Consider the following 18,206-nt stretch of genomic DNA (forward strand, 5'->3'; position numbering starts at 1 on the left):
CGAATGGACAGTTCGATTTTGTTTTTTTCTTTTTTTCTTATTAGCTCTATTGCGCCGTGTTTTTTTTTTACTTGATTTTTGGCGTACTTACAGGAGGGGTTCAGCCTCTCCCATCTTGGCAGCAAGCACTGCGACCCCTAAATGGGGTTTAAACATGCTGGTGGGTCTCCCTCCACTCTCCATTAGCTGCGCTTTTGTTTTAATAGAAGACTACACAGGTAATATGTTTCCTTTTTTTATTGGCTGCATATTACATAGTTACATAGTTACATAGTTATTTTGGTTGAAAAAAGACATACGTCCATCGAGTTCAACCAGTATTTCTTTGAAGGAGGCTGGTTCTCAGGATAATGTTGATCATCAGGGGGTCGCTTCCGACTTGAAGAACCATCATCGCTGGTGCCAAGTTTGGCCATTTCTTCTCTATTAAATAATGTATATCTTTTGTCAGATGGAGGATGAACATCAGATGCAAGCACAGGATTCTGTTTCACAGGAGAGGTAAAGGAATGACTTGTTGGTCACGCTTTCCTCTGTTTATTTGGGGATTGAGCACAAGGGTGTCATTTTACATTATTTTTAAAGACACAGGGTACCTATTATTAAAAAAAAAAAAAAAAAGAGAGAGAGAACATTCTTCCTTATAGAAGCGGATTTCTTAGTGGAACATATTTCTTTTTTGTGTCTCCACAGTCCGCATGAGGGAGAAGGACAGCAGGTGTATAAAGGTCACCAGTCCTCAAAGCCGGTCCAGTCACAGTCAAGATCAAAGTCTGCAAGGGGTCCGTCTGCTGTATCCTCTTCTTATGATGCAAGCTCATCTAAAAGAAGATCACCTACCAAGCATAGGGGGAATTCTCATAAAGAAAAGAGACAATCACCTAAGAGACATTATTCTAGGAGACTATCTCCAAGCAGGAGGCATTCTCCTGATCTATACTATTCAAGTACATACTATGGATCGCGCAGAAGTCGTTCCCCAAGGCGCAGACACAGATCAAGAGGGAGATCTTGTGAAAGGAGATATTTACCATATTATGATTATTATGAGTATAGATCAAGGAGAGGATCTCATTCTCACTACAGTCGAAGTAGATCTCCTTTTCCAGCTCCTATAGAGCCTAGAAGACATTCTCAACCAGATAAATGATTGTGTTGGTCATGTGCACAGCCAGCCCTGCCAGATAAAATGGTCTGTGAGGAATGCTTCATGGAGCTTGGCAAGGATAAAGAGTCAGAATAACAACAAGTGATGTCTTTTTTATTCAGCAAGCTGCACAGGAAACATTCCAGAAGAGGGCAGCAGCTCAGCCGCCTCCATCAGCTTCTCAGTTGCAGTCTGAGGAAGGAACAGCGGTAGCGGGACTACCTCCTTTTGTTTTTTCCTTAGTTCCAGCTTTTGTAGCACAAATTAGATCAGCAATAAACTGGGAAGAGGAGAAAGACAGGCCACAAGAACCGGATAAATATTATCCCCATCTTAATAAGCATCCCACTAACTTCCCGTTTATGAAAGTTATAAAGGACATTTCTCTAAAAGAGCGGAGTAAAGTGGAACACAAACCGTCTTTATCTAACAGATTCGCTAAACTGTATCCTTTAAGTGAGGAAGACTCAAACATTATGGATTCTGTCCCTTTAATTGATGCATCCATAATGAGAGTTGCAAGACATGTCACCCTTCCCATGGATGACGCCGTTTCCGTTTCTAATCCTTTGGACAGGAAGGTAGACGAATATTAAAGTGGACCCAAATTAAAAATACAACTATGCACCATTAAAAAGTATTTGCTAAATTAGAATAATAAATAGCAGCATTTTTTTTGATGCATGTTGCAACATATGCATTTTCTAATATTTTAAATAGTAACCCCTCCCTCCTTTTTAAATTGCCGGCAAGAAACCGGCAGACTGTGGTGGGGTGGGAGTGTCCGGCAAAGGAGGAGAAGATGGGAGGAGGAGACCTTGCCTTGCCGGTGAAATAAAGTCTCGCGGTGTCTTCAGCGCTCCACGTGACGTCATCCGGCGGCGCCAGTCAAGGAAGTGCAGATGGACTGTCAGTGAGAAGACGGGAGACAGGAGGAAGACTGGTGCTGGAGACGCCGTGAGGAATCCGGAGCTGCTGCTGGGGACGCCAGGAGGATCCCGGAGCTGCTGCTGGGGACGCCAGGAGGATCCCGGAGCTGCATGCTGGGAGACAACAGGAAGACAGAGACGAACTCTGCCGATCGGAGCCAGGAGGAAGCAGCGTGCTCGGAGGGGAGGACAGAGATCTTGGATCCTCGCGAGGGAGCCGCTCGAGGACCGCGTGCTGGGAGAAGAGGACGGAGACCCTGCTACATTAGAGCCAGTAGAAAGGAGCGGGTGGATGTCGGTTCTGTGAGTATCAACTTTTTCCCCTGCAGCTTCACACAACACCTATAGGGGGGGGGGGAGGGGAGCGGGAGAGTATTGGGGGCAGACATTTGGCTATACTTGGGAGGGGGGGGGGTCTTATAGGGGCCAGCTGCTGACTATACTGCGGGAGTGGGGGACTATTGGGGGCAGGCAATTTCTATACTTGGGAGGGGGGGTCTTATAGGGGCCAGCTGCTGACTATACTGCGGGATTGGGGGCAGGCATTTTCTATACTTGGGAGGGGGGTCTTATAGGGGCCAGCTGCTGACTATACTGCGGGAGTGGGGGACTATTGGGGGCAGGCATTTTCTATACTTGGGAGGGGGGGGGGGGTCTTATAGAGGCCAGCTGCTGACTATACTGCGGGAGTGGGGGACTATTGGGGGCAGACATTTGGCTATACTTGGGAGGGGGGTCTTATAGGGGACAGCTGCTGACTATACTGGGGGACTATTGGGGGCAGGCATTTTCTATACTTGGGAGAGGGGGGGGGGGGGTCTTATAGGGGACAGCTGCTGACTATACTGGGGGAGTGGGGGACTATTGGGGGCAGGTATTTTCTATACTTGGGAGGGAGTGTCTTATAGGGGACAGTTGCTGACTATACTGGGGGAGTGGGGGACTATTGGGGGCAGGCATTTTCTATACTTGGGAGAGGGGGGGGGGTCTTATAGGGGACAGTTGCTGACTATACTGGGGGAGTGGGGGACTATTGGGGGCCGGTATTTTCTATACTTGGGAGGGGGGGTCTTATAGGGGACAGTTGCTGACTATACTGGGGGAGTGGGGGACTATTGGGGGCAGGCATTTTCTATACTTGGGAGAGGGGGGTCTTATAGGGGACAGCTGCTGACTATACTGGGGGAGTGGGGGACTATTGGGGGCAGGTATTTTCTATACTTGGGAGGGGGGTCTTATAGGGGACAGTTGCTGACTATACTAGGGGAGTGGGGGACTATTGGGGGCTGGTATTTTCTATACTTGCGGGGGGGGGGGGTCTAATAGGGGACAGCTGCTGACTATACTGGGGGAGTGGGGGACTATTGGGGGCAGACATTTGGCTATACTTGGGAGGGGGGTCTTATAGGGGACAGCTGCTGACTATACAGGGGGGAGTGGGGGACTATTGGGGGCAGGTATCTTCTATACTTGGGGGGGGGGGGTGGCTCTATATAGGGGACAGCTACTGGCTATACTGGGACGGAGGCGAACTATTGGGGACAACTACTGGCTACACTGGGGAATGGAGGACTACTGGGGGTAAATACTGGCTATACTTGGGGGGGGGGGGGGGGGTGACTATTGGGGGCAGCTACTTGCTATACTGGGGAGGGTGTACTATATGGGGCAGCTACTGACTATACTGAGGAGGGAGGGGGTAAGACTATTGGGGACAGTTACTGGCTATACTGGGGGGAGGGGTAACTATTGGGGGCAGCTACTTGCTATAGCTATACTGGGGGAGGAAGGAATACTAGCCATACCGAGGGAGGGTTCGCTATTGGGGATAGCTGCTGGCTATACTGGGGGGGACTATTGGGGACAGCTACTTGCTATAGCTATACGGGGGGGGGGGGGTGGCAGGGGACTATTGGGCAGTTACTGGCTATACTGGGGGGGACTATTGGGGACAGCTACTTGCTATACTGGGGAGGGTGTTCTATATGGGTCAGCTACTGACTATACTGAGGAGGGAGGGGGTATGACTATTGGAGGCAGTTACTGGCTATACTGGGAGGGGGAAGACTATTGGGGCAGGTACTGGCTATACTGGGGGGGGAGGGAGGAACTATTGGGGCAGGTACTGGCTATACTGAGGGAGGGGGTACTATTGGGGGTAGATAGTGACTATACTGAGGGAGGGGGTACTATTGGGGGTAGATAGTGACTATACTGAGGGAGGAGGTACGATTTGGGGCAGTTGCTGGCTGTACTGGGGAGGGGGGGCTATGTTGCCAGGTACTGGCTATACTGGGGGGACTATTGGGCAGGGCTGTGGAGTCGGAGCAATTTTGGGTGCCTGGAGTCGGAGTTGGGAAAAAATGCACCGACTCCTAATGAATTTAAACTGTAATTGAAATAGAAAATATGATAAAATGTTCTATTTCTCAGATAATAGTCATCATAAATAATTTATACATACAGTAATAGCTGTGCTTAGTCCACAATAATGAAATAAACCAATCAAAATTAGTTACTTGTGCTGTGTATATAGCTCTATCTCTGTATATAGCTCTATCTCTGTATATTGCTCTATCTCTGTATATAGCTCTATCTCTGTATATAGCTCTATCTCTGTATATAGCTCTATCTCTGTATATAGCTCTATCTCTGTATATAGCTCTATCTCTGTATATAGCTCTATCTCTGTATATAGCTCTATCTCTGTATATAGCTCTATCTCTGTATATAGCTCTATCTCTGTATATAGCTCTATCTCTGTATATAGCTCTATCTCTGTATATAGCTCTATCTCTGTATATAGCTCTATCTCTGTATATACCTCTATCTCTGTATATAGCTCTATCTCTGTATATAGCTCTATCTCTGTATATAGCTCTATCTCTGTATATAGCTCTATCTCTGTATATAGCTCTATCTCTGTATATAGCTCTATCTCTGTATATAGCTCTATCTCTGTATATAGCTCTATCTCTATCTCTGTATATAGCTCTATCTCTATCTCTGTATATAGCTCTATCTCTATCTCTGTATATAGCTCTATCTCTATCTCTGTATATAGCTCTAGCTCTATCTCTGTATATAGCTCTATCTCTATCTCTGTATATAGCTCTAGCTCTATCTCTGTATATAGCTCTAGCTCTATCTCTGTATATAGCTCTAGCTCTATCTCTGTATATAGCTCTAGCTCTATCTCTGTATATAGCTCTAGCTCTATCTCTGTATATAGCTCTAGCTCTATCTCTGTATATAGCTCTATCTCTGTATATAGCTCTAGCTCTATCTCTGTATATAGCTCTAGCTCTATCTCTGTATATAGCTCTAGCTCTATCTCTGTATATAGCTCTAGCTCTATCTCTGTATATAGCTCTAGCTCTATCTCTGTATATAGCTCTAGCTCTATCTCTGTATATAGCTCTAGCTCTATCTCTGTATATAGCTCTAGCTCTATCTCTGTATATAGCTCTAGCTCTATCTCTGTATATAGCTCTAGCTCTATCTCTGTATATAGCTCTAGCTCTATCTCTGTATATAGCTCTAGCTCTATCTCTGTATATAGCTCTAGCTCTATCTCTGTATATAGCTCTAGCTCTATCTCTGTATATAGCTCTAGCTCTATCTCTGTATATAGCTCTAGCTCTATCTCTGTATATAGCTCTAGCTCTATCTCTGTATATAGCTCTAGCTCTATCTCTGTATATAGCTCTAGCTCTATCTCTGTATATAGCTCTATCTCTGTATATAGCTCTAGCTCTATCTCTGTATATAGCTCTAGCTCTATCTCTGTATATAGCTCTAGCTCTATCTCTGTATATAGCTCTAGCTCTATCTATACACACACACACACACACACACACACACACACACACACACACACACACACACACACACACACACACACACACACACACACACACACACACACACACACACACACACACACACACACACACACACACACACACACACACACACACACACACACACACACACACACACGTAGCCGTGTCACGAATAGAGATGGTCAATGAGATGGAAATCATTTTGCGTTGATTCAGATTTATGCAAATGTACTCATCTGCTCATGAAATCAAATAATTTGATATGTTGTTAAAATTTGGTTTGGTGACTACGAATTAAATGGTACCTGAGAAGGATGAAAAGAAAAGTGTTATACATACCTAGGGCTTCCTCCAGCCCCCTTCAGGCTAATCAGTTCCTCGCTGTCCACCTCCACCACCTGGATCTTCTGCTATGAGTCCCGGTAATTCAGCCAGTCAGTGCTATCCGGCCACATGCCGCTCCTACAGCCAGGAACATTCTGCACCTGCGCAATAGTGCTGCGCAGTTGTAGTACGCTCCCGGCGGCGGAGTGTGTACATGCGCACTACGGCAGACTGGCTCAAGTACCTGGACTCATAGCAGAAGATCCAGGTGGCGGAGGAGGAAAGCGAGGGACTGATTAGCCTGAAGGGGGCTGGAGGAAGCCCCAGGTATGTATAAAACTTTAATTTCATCTGTCTCAGGTTTACTGTTACACAGTAGTACTATACTCTACATATGCACTCTCCACAGAGATGCAGGGAATCCACTGAGAATGTTGTGCACATTGAACACAGAGGTGTTGTCTATCACCCATAAACCTGGTTCAGATTGTACATGAAGAATGTGTAATAGAGGAAGAATCCCCTTATTCCCCTGCAGAGTACCTGCACATCACTCTTACATGTACCCACAGTTACATTGCCTAGGGCCTGATAGATGTTCTTTGTTCCAGTCTGTACCTTTTACAAGTACTCTTACCAAGGACTAGTTTTAGTCTATGACTAAAGGGAATAAATATGAGTCTCCATATCCTTCTCACTTCAGTTGTCTTCCTTAAAATTCCTAAGCGTTGGCAGTTGAGACGAATTTCATGTTACATACTTTCAATCAACAAGATTGTAATATGCAAATTAGAGGAGTCGGTGGAATCCTAAACTGAGGAGTTGGAGTCGGTGGGTTTTTGTACCAACTCCACAGCCCTGCTATTGGGGGCAGCTACTGGCTATACTGGGGGAGGGGAGACTACTGGGGGTAGATACTGGCTATATTGGGAGAGGGTGTACTATACAGTGGTTTGCAAAAGTATTCGGCCCCCTTGAAGTTTTCCACATTTTGTCACATCACTGCCTCAAACTTGAATCAATTTTATTGGAATTGCACCTTCTTTCACGGGTTTGCTGTGTTCCCCACATGGCTTTTCTGTTAACAATGGCTTTCTTCTTGCCACTCTTCCAGAACGGCCAACTTTGTACAGTGCATGACTAATAGTTGTCCTATGGACAGATTCTCCCACCTGAGCTGTAGATCTCTGCAGCTGGTCCAGAGTCATCATGGGCCTCTTGACTGCATTTCTGATCAGCGCTCTCCTTGTTCGGCCTGTGAGTTTAGGTGGATGGCCTTGTCTTGGTAGGTTTACACTTGTGCCATACTCCTTCCATTTCTGAATGATCGCTTGAACAGTGCTCCGTGGGATGTTCAAGGCTTTGGAAATCTTTTTGTAGCCTAAACCTGCTTTACATTTCTCAATAACCTGTCTGGTGTGTTCTTTAGACTTCATGGTGTTGTTGCTCCCAAGATTCTCTTAGACAACCTCTGAGGCCATCACAGAGCAGCTGTATTTGTACTGACATTAGATCACACACAGGTGCACTCTATTTAGTCATTAGCACTCATCAGGCAATGTATATGGGCAACTGACTGCACTCAGACCAAAGGGAGCTGAATAATTATGCACACCCCACTTTGCAGTTATTGATTTGTAAAAAAAAGTTTGGAATCATGTATGGTTTTCGTTCCACTTCTCACGTGTACACCACTTTGTATTGGTCTTTCACGTGGAATTCCAATAAGATTGATTCATGTTTGTGGCAGTAATGTGACAAAATGTGGAAAACTTCAAAGGGGCCGAATACTTTGGCAAACCACTGTATGGGGCAGCTACTGGCTATACTATGGGAGGGGGTACTAATAGTTGCAGCTACTGGCTATATTGGGGGAGAGGGCTCTATCTGGTCAGGTACTGGCTATACTGGGGAGGGTGCACTATAGGGGACAGCTACTGGCTATACTGGGGTTGAATCCTGTTGCCTATACCAGTGCTGGGCAAAGTTTGTCCCATGGGCAGGATCTGACCTGTGTGCGCTGTCACGCCAGCCAACAGGCGCCTGGATTGCTACATAGTACTGGGTCACGGGTGCTACCTATCCTAGGAGGGTGTTACATAATATTGGGTCACGGGTGCTACCTATCCTAGGAGGGTGTTACATAATATTGGGTCACGGGTGTTACCTATCCTAGGAGGGTGTTACCTATCCTAGGAGGGTGTTACATAATACTGGGTCACGGGTGCTACCTATCCTAGGAGAGTGTTACATAATAGTAGGTGACAAATGCCACCTACACTAGGGGGAGGCTGCATAATACTGGGTCTCATGCTAAATATAGTAGGTGGAGGCTACATCACCAACATAAATCTAGCTCACAACTACCTATGCTGGAGGCCCATACTAGGAAATTGCTATAAAATAACTGTGTGCTTTATTTTCATTGCTATTTGTAGAAGCCATGCCGAAGTGTTTTGCTAAGCGATGCAGTCATGTGACTGGCCAGAAGAAAGTCTATCCTAATGTTACCCTGCACCTTTTCCCAAAGACAAACAAGACACTTTTACAGTGGTTGAAGAACATCGGCGTACAAGAGGCAGACATTCCGCTGATCTCCAAGCAAATTTTGGAAGACAAGAATGGGGACAGGTATCGGTTATGCTCTTCTCATTTCTCTCCACTGAGTTATACCATGAAGAGAACTAAACGTACACTGAATAAGGATGCTGTACCAACCATTTTTGATCATGATGAATTGGGAGCACCTGTACAGGATGAAGCATGGAGCAGAAGAGTTGCTAAAAGATTACGAGTTGATTCAACCACTATTCCAAACAGTTTATGTCCACCTGTGTGTTGTCCATGTACAACATGTGTTTGCCCTTGTCATGGGGTACAGGAACAGTATGTGCAACCTCTACACTCCACTGCATACATGCAAACAGAGTCAGAGGATTTTCACGCTACCTACACAACTGATCCAGAAATAGAGCCACTGCTGTTGAGATCAGTAAGCATGGATCATACATACCACACATATAATGAACAACCACAGTCCATACCCTCCACTCCTCAAAAACAGTGCACAGAAGTATTGCCTAACTTTACTTCAACCCCCACAAATGAAAGGCAAAACCACAATTTCCCTGATCAGACTGGACCTTCCCTTATTTCTGCTTCTCTAAATGAACCCATGGAGCAAGGCCTTCAACTGGTGAGTCCTTTGTCGACTCCATCATCCTCCATTGCTAAAACACCAAAGGGGAAATACTACCTAGATGAGACCTATGTTCCCGATTATTCAGATCTGTCAGCTGACCAATGCGTTTCCTTCATGGATGAGGAGAAAAGAATAGAATTTGGTCCCCAGCTTCGACAAGAAGACCAATATGTCCGGGAAAGAAAATTTATAGTTTTTGAATCTTGTCTGGATGTCTTACTTTCAAAATTAATTTGCCCTGTTACTGATTGTTTTGAAGCTGTAATTGACCTTAGGAAGAGGACATTAGGCAGTATGCTTAGAGTTTACTGTACATGTTCTGAAGGACATAAAAGTAAATTGTGGGAGAGTCAGCCATGTGTAAAGCGATATTCCGCCGGTAATGTTATAATTGCCTCCTCCATAGTTCTCAGTGGGTCAACTTACACCAAATTTGCAGAGACATGCCAGTATGCTGGTATTGTAATGTTTTCCAACCCATCTTTTTTCAAATACCAGCGGAAATTTATCTTTGCCGGCGTTGATCACCATTGGCAAATTGAGAGATCCAGGCTGAAGAATACCTTGGCTCAGAAACCCCTATATATTTGTGGCGACGGACAGTGCGATAGTCCTGGCTTTTCAGCAAAGTACTGTGTGTACACTGTCTTGGATGTTGGTTCAAAGTCTGTTTTGGATTTTGAAGTCGTTCAGGTTTCCCAGACTACCTCGTCTGTCGCCATGGAGAAGAAGGGTTTCCAGATTGCGTTGGACCGTGTTAGAGAGGACTTTGAAGTGCATGTGGTTGGAACAGACAAACACCAGGGAATAAGAAAACTAATGGCAACAGAATATAAACATATCCCCCACCAGTTCGATTTGTGGCACTTCTCAAAATCGTGCAAGAAGAAGTTGGTTGAAGTTGCTTCAAAGTCCAAGTGCAGAGAGCTGAAACCATGGATAGGCCCCATTATAAATCATTTTTATTGGACCAGCAGAAACAGCCATGGTAATGCCACAGAATTCAGTTTGAAGCTGCACTCAATATTACATCATATAGTGAATGAGCATGAGTGGAGAGAAGGAGACACTACATATACATGTGCGCATGGCCCCATCGAGACTGAAAGAAGGGACTTGGTATGGTTAAAAAAAAATTCACCTGCATTTGAAGCTTTGCACCAGATGATTACAAGCCCAAAACTGGACAAAGACATCCCTCACCTAACAATGTACTGCCAAACTGGTGTTTTGGAGACCTTTCATAGCATGGCGCTGAAATATCGTCCCAAAAGAATTCATTTTACTATGGATTCAATGGAGGCCAGAACCAAATTAGCCATACTGGCCCATAACAAAAATGTAGACAGACCACAGGCTATGGTAAACAAAGAAAAAAAAGGATCACAATCTCGTGGCACCGCCCGCTATAAATTGGAATTTCCCCGTAGCAAGAAAAAGTGGGTGGTGCGCAAAGTTTTAGAACCCGTGCGGTTCCCTCACATTTTCCCAATGATGGGGGATATCCTCTGAATAGTTACCGGAGAACTGCAAACAGCATGGGTCTCCAAAAAATATTTACTGCCCTCCAGAGTAGCTCCTGTTGAGAGACCCAACAAACAAGAGGTAGTGAATGCTCAACGAACAAGGTTCCCAACTCGCTAGAGACATTACAAAACTGTGTGGCTTTCACTTATACTTGTCAATCACCTGTTTGTTTGTTTTTTTTTTTTTTTTAATATTTAAGGATTTGTTGAAACCTCTACATGATGTCTATTGACTTGGTATGGATCTCAAGGAAAACTTTGTCTAGGTAAGTAATAATAATATATTCTTGTATGTGTTTGTATGTCAATAGGTCTTTTTTATGTTCTTAAAATATTATGTTTCTGATCTCTTTCAGATTCCAGTTAATGGTTTTGATGGAAGGATGTTCCTGTAAATATATTTTATTAGCTTTTGTATATACCTTTTTTTTTCTTACTGCTTTTTGTGTACGGGCCAGTTCACATGGGTTTTAAAGCTCTGCAAAAACGCAGGAAGTGCATCCTATGTTAAAAATAGGACCCGCATCCACTCGTGCAGAAACATGGATCGCCATGGATCTGTGTGGCATGGAAGGAAAACATAAGAGTCTGGATTTGACATCTTTTTCTCGGACTGGACGGGAAAAGTGCCCAATGCAAGCCTGTGAGAACGGACACTATTGGATCTCACTAAGCTAGTTGCGGCATCTGCGTCGCCCTTTACCATCACAACCCGTCACCATCTTGATGTCATGCACATCCCGCTGTCCATCGCCAGCGCTTGACCCATTCTGAAGAGCCCGGAGGCTGACAGAAGCTTGGGGATTCTCCACGGGGCTGCAACAGAGATAATTCCTATTGGTTCATATTGAACCAATGAAAATTCTGCCTGTTGCTAGGCAGCATTGGACTGTTGCAGCCTATGGAGAGCCATGCTTCTGCTGGCCTCCAGGCTGTGGAAGGGACTGAGCGGCGGGACGAGCGCTGGCGGGGCAGAAAGGTAAACAACCGACACATATCGACACGCGGACCATGCCTTAACATCAAACGGGTCAAACGGATCCGTTGGACATGGATCCGATCTGTTGGACATGGATCCGATCTGGAACCGGAAAAGTGTGGACTGAGCCTAAGGCTATAATCACCGTATTCCATTGCAGTGTCCAGAATCGTACAATAGAATTGCTGGATTGTCGCAGTGCAATTATATTGTAATGGTATGTTCAGTTTGGGTGTATTTCTTCCGCATATCGGTAGGTAGAAAAACAGTCTTGTAAAAATAATACCTTTTTTAATAGCTAACTGATAAAGTTAAATAATGCAAACTTTCTGGGATCTAGTCCCCTTCTTCAGGCATATTTCCAGATGTAAGCTGAAGTAAAACACTGATGCAGGTAAATAGTAAACACAAAGATGGCAGTTGTGCTGGTTACTATCAAGCAGTCATATGTCAGGTGGTCAGTAGCCTGGAGCCAGTGAGCTCATGCAAGCACACATGAAATCTAGCAGCTCATTGGCTCCAGCCTGCTGATCACCTGACATCTAACTGCTAAACCGTAACCAGCACAACTGTCATCTCCGTGTTTACTATTTACCTGCATGAGTGTTTTACTGCAGCTAACATCTGGAAATATGCCTGAAAGGGAACTAGATCCCAGAAAGCTTGCATTATTTAACTTTTATCAGTTAGCCATTAAAAGGTATTACTTTTACAAGACTTTTTTTTTCTACCTACATACTGTAATTTGTTTGGCTAACACGGTACAGAAACATTTTTTACTACTATCATTATGCATATCGGTGTAAGTGGTCGACTTATCCTTACAATAGCAGTATGATGCCACATAATGTTACTTAGAAATGGTATGGATTAAGCCTGAACGATTTATCGTTTTTATAACAAATTTGTAATCACGGAAATTATGTTTCCGTCATCACAAAAGCGGCAGTTTTTGATGATGTAGTACGCCCTCCTGCTGTGCAGTAGTAACTGTCCAGAAATGTCCTTCTGCTGTGAGCAGCTCTGTGTACAAATAACAGAGGCTCAGCTGCTGTGTATCAGTGAGTGCTGGATAAGTGTGTGCTAGTGCTGCAGGATGTGTGCATCAGTGAGTGCTGTATATGTGTGTCTGTGTGCTGCAGGATGTGTATCAGTGTGTGCTGCAGGATGGAGAAGAGTGTGTGTGCATATCACTCAGTGAATTGGCAATCAAAATCCCCTGCCCCCCACACACAGCATACCTTTACCCTACCTAACATAAATCGTGCAATTCAATCTTTTCCTAAAATCGTTCAGGCCTAGTATGGATTCATACCATGTATGTTTAGTAAGCATAGCTATATTTTGATCTGTTGCAAATCTCATGATGTGAATGCAATATTTCAAGTTCAAGTACAGCTTTTTTTTTTTTTCCCAGATATGTAATGCACAACTGTGAACATTATCCAAGTGGACATTTGAGAAAGAAACAGTTATTGATCGCCTATGTGGGGTCAGGAAGGAATTTTTTTTTCCCTGGGTATGGCTCGATTGGCCATATTTTGTACCCAGGTTTTTTTTCGTCTTCCTCTTTCTCAAAGTTTTTTTTTTTTTTTTTTGGTTGGTTCAATAGTTTTACATATTTTTATTGGTTTTGGCTATCAGCAATGGACATTCTAAGGGAGTCGTTACTCAAATCAATAAAGTAGCAGTTTGAACCCCACTTGTATTTGTTTTGTTTTTTTGGGAATGTAAAATAATGTGTAAATGTCATGTGGTAGTAAATGATAGTTGTATTGGACACACAGTTATGTAATTTGCACAGCAAGGCTGTTTATTCAAACTGTACTGTTCCCTGTTCTATCACACACTGTACCTGTACCACTCCTCCTGGATGTTCCCCCTCTCCACAGACTACACATTTCAACTGTACATGGGCAAGTGCAGGGTCACTGGATTGTTTGTGCACTTTTGGCTCAAACCCACTTGCAGCCTTTTCTCAGCTTTAGTGATTGGAAAAGCTCTTGCTAGTGCAGTGGGAGATTTTTATAAAATCACATTGCTGAAGTGGGATCACACCCATAGCATTACATTACTAAGTGCTTTTCAAATCACAAGTGCTTAGAATTGCCTTAGTAATGTACTGCTAGTGAGTTCCAGGCCAAAGAGTATGTACTTGTGCCCTGTCTGGGTAATTAGAGGGAACAGATGGATTATAAGGCTTGAGTGGGTGTTGATGAGCTAGACTGAAAAATAGCATACAGCGTTGCAGGCTTACGTAGTGCAGGCATAGAAACCATTGTAATTCAAATTGGATGTTATCAAACCCACAGGGGAACTTCACTAAATGATTATCTACCCTCTAAGAGAAGTGTGTGTGTGTGTATGTATGTATATTATACTATGGAACATTTTCATGATTTCAACAAAATTATTTATTGGAAAATATACATTGAGTAGCAAGTCTTTTATTTTAGAACTTAAAATTCAACCATATCGGCTGCATCGTAATCCAGGCTGCAAAAAAATCCAGCATATACACCATCAGGATCAGGAAAAGTATTTCGAACACATTGGACAGCACAGGAAGGTATAGGTCTACGGACTCCTTTCCCCAAGTACCCATAGATCCAAGAAGCAAATGACCTGTAGGCAGTTTTTCGTAGCCTCCTGTAAGACAGTGAAGTTAATTACTAAAAGGGTACTTTAACATCTCAGTAAACATTTAAAGAGAACCCAAGGTGGGTTGTAAGAATCCTATTAGCACACAGAGGCTGGGTCTACATATAATGCCCAGCCTCTGTTGCTATACTGTTTTCCCTCAGGCCCCCCTGCGCTCTGCTGTCCCTCAAATCAAATGAGCAACACGCACAGTGTTGATAGCCGTCTGTTTACCTCTGCACTGTCACTCTTGCCACTCCCCCACCTCCTCTATAGGTCCGCTCCCCATCTGCGTCCATTCCCTCCAATCAGCGGGGCGGAAAAGGACGCAGGCGGGGAGCAGCCACATAGAGGAGGCCAGGGAGCGGTGACAGTGCAGATGTAAACAGTTGGCTAGTCATGTCGCTAGCACAGACTTTGATTTATGGGGGACAGCAGAGTGCAAGGGGGCCTGTGGGGGGGGGGGGGAATTATATGCAGACCTAGCCTCTGTGTGCTAATATGATTATTAGAACCCACCTCGGGTTCTCTTTGAATCAAAACAATTACCTGTTGTAATCCTTCTCAGGTGGATGGCTTGTATTTTCTTTATGTGCCCTAAATTGTATAGGCACATTTATTGGATGTGCCACCATAGTTTGAAAGGTTGTACATTCAATTATGCATTCATGCGCATCAGGTATAAATGCCTCAATTTCAGCATGTTCTCTGCAGCATAAACCTTCCGCTTCCGATGGCATGGCTATGCAGTTGCCACATAGGCACCAATTAGCATGTCCAATTCTGGTCTGTGGGTTCTCCGAACATGCATTACCTTCCCTGCGTTCTTCTGATAGAGGAACAGAAGGATTTACCGGCCAACTTGGATCATCCACCGGTAATGGAACATGAGCCAATAGGTCTGCCATTAGAATCTGCCTCTGAAAGGATAAATAATAAAAAATACCTATGTATATTTGTATAAATTATGTTCTAGCAGTATAAAAATTCACTCATGCACATGCAGTATTGTACTATTGTACAAAGTATATTTAGTGCAGGAACATGTCTACACAATATAGTTTGGTTACAGTCAACCAATGGAAAGGTTATAATCCCAATTGTATAAGGTCATGTACCCTTACTCCTGGGTTTTGTATTTGTTTAAAATTTTTGGGATGTTACAGTACTCATTGTATGCAGCAGCTCCATAAAATTGTAAGAAGGTGGCCATACATCAGGCAACTTGGTGGCTGATCGACCATCCGATTTGATTGGTATCGAAATGGATTAAAATCAGTGCGCCAAGTGCATGCATTATACATTACCTATCCGTGACCGGCAGTTTTCCCTTTGCTGCTTCTGGGTGCATTCTGCTTTCCGTACATGCACACCCTACATGGGTTTCTACTAAGGGTGCACGTGTGACATCACACACGTGCGCGCCCTTACTAGGAAAGCACGTGGGGTGCGTGTCTTTGCAGAATGCAGGATTCCCAGAAGCAGCAGAGGGAGAAGCGCAGGCCGCAAACAGGTAATGTATACTTTACACTGGGCACATTTTTCATTAGGGGACAGCAGCGAGGCAGGCGGACTGACGCAGTGCACAAGGCCAATTCAAGATCGAATTCAACATGAAATAGATTGTGAATTGGCCTGAGGTGTATGTTCAGCTGAAAAATTTATCTTATCAGATTCGATTAGAGAGAAATACTAAACCTGGTGTGTTCATGTTCCAGGAGCGTCTTGTACATGTTCTAGCCCAAATGGTGTCCTCGTGTGACCCCATTTGTCCTGATGTGTGCTCCTGTGTCACCCATATGTGCCCAGTGTGCCTCCCCATGTGTCCTTCTGTGTCACCCATACATTCTCCCTTTCTACTTCATGTGTCCCCTTCTGTCCTTCCCAGCATGTCTTCTTTCCCACCCACTTGCGTCTCCTGGTCCCCCTCCCGCCAACCGACCCCCCCCCCCCCTCCCCCCCGTGCTGCAGTGCAGGTCTCCACGCTACTTCTCGATCTTGTGTCCGGCTTGTACTGATGACGCGATCAGTACAAGCCGGACACAAGCGAGAAGTAGCGTGGAGATGGATGTCTGCATTCACCGCTGTCGCTTGGAAGGTAAGCTGCCGCTATACATTACAGCACAGGGGGGCCAGGAGAGACTAGGGGGGAGGGAGAGGAGGCTAGCGCAGAGGTATGACATCGCCACGGGAGCATTGATTAGGTAAGTTGCGGCTGTGCACTGCAGCACGGGGGACCAGGAGACGCAAGGGGGAAGTGGACACAAAGGCAGGGAATTCCCAACATGGCGGCGGGTCGTATCGGCAGGTGTTCGGAAGTTGGGGATTTGCCGTATAAGACGCAGGGACTTTTTCCTCCCCATTTTTGGGGGAGAAAAAGTGTGTCTTATACGGCGTAAAATACGGTATATGTCATGTATGGGGCAATTTGTGCATGATCTGATATGATTTCACATGTTGTCTCACTCCATTTGTCAACATACTTGAGACATTACTGTTCCATGTATGTGGCAAATGTAGTGAAACAACATGTGAATCACACCTAATGAAGGGCAGATAAATTGGCAGGACTGCCAGGCAACTAGCAGTAAATACATATTGCTGCCACCTTATGGATCAGAGTTTAGGTTCTACAAATTTACAATGTATACATTACCCGTACTGCCCTCTCCTCTTCTGTCATCATGTCAACAACTGCAGCCATGCCTTTGGGAATTACAGTAGAGTTACTGTGCTGTGACGAAATAATTGATTTACATTATGTAAATTTTCACATAAAACATTTACCTATGCAAATAAAAAAAAAAATATTACAGAACTTACATTTTCTTCAGAATTTTCCAAATCAGAGACGTTCGAGTCTGTTTCTGATAATATTACTGACTCCACTGTAGACTCTGAAGTAGTTGAAGAAATGGAAGTTTCCACCTCCACAGCTAAGTTCACTAGAGCCTCTTCATCAGCCATGATAAACACTGAAAAATAGGGTGTAAAATAATGTATTGCATACATATACCAGTGTGACTCCCTCTCTCCACCTCCATGCGAGTGAGGACACATCACTCCACCTCCATGCGAGTGCGACTCCCTCTCTCCACCTCCGTGCGAGTGAGGACACATGACTCCACCTCCGTGCGAGTGAGGACACATGACTCCACCTCCGTGCGAGTGAGGACACATGACTCCACCTCCGTGCGAGTGAGGACACATGACTCCACCTCCGTGCGAGTGAGGACACATCACTCCACCTCCATGCGAGTGCGACTCCCTCTTTCTACCTCCATGCGAGTGAGGACCCATCACTCCAACTCCATGTGAGTGCGACTCCCTCTTTCTACCTCCATGCGAGTGAAGACACATCACTCCACCTCCATGTGAGTGCGACTCTCTCTTTCTACCTCCATGCGAGTGAGGACACATCACTCTACCTCTGTGTGAGTGTGACTCCCTCTTTCTACCTCCATGCGAGTGAGGATCCATCACTCCACCTCCATGCGAGTGAGGATCCATCCACACACACATTGACACACTTTGTTTTCTCCAGAAAACACAAACTGTAGGTGGGTTATGAAAGGTTTGAAAAACACAAGGGGCTAAAGCAGACCAAAAATTCC

General features: G+C 44.7%; 1 protein-coding gene across 1 annotated transcript in view; it reads left to right on the forward strand.

The window, feature by feature from the left end:
- LOC137535449 (zinc finger protein 208-like) overlaps positions 1–18,206 on the forward strand; it is a 292,522-nt gene that overhangs the window by 94,640 nt on the left and 179,676 nt on the right. The gene's annotated exons all lie outside the window — the stretch shown is intronic.

This window comes from Hyperolius riggenbachi, chromosome 10, assembly GCF_040937935.1.
Source record: "Hyperolius riggenbachi isolate aHypRig1 chromosome 10, aHypRig1.pri, whole genome shotgun sequence".
NCBI lineage: Eukaryota > Metazoa > Chordata > Amphibia > Anura > Hyperoliidae > Hyperolius > Hyperolius riggenbachi.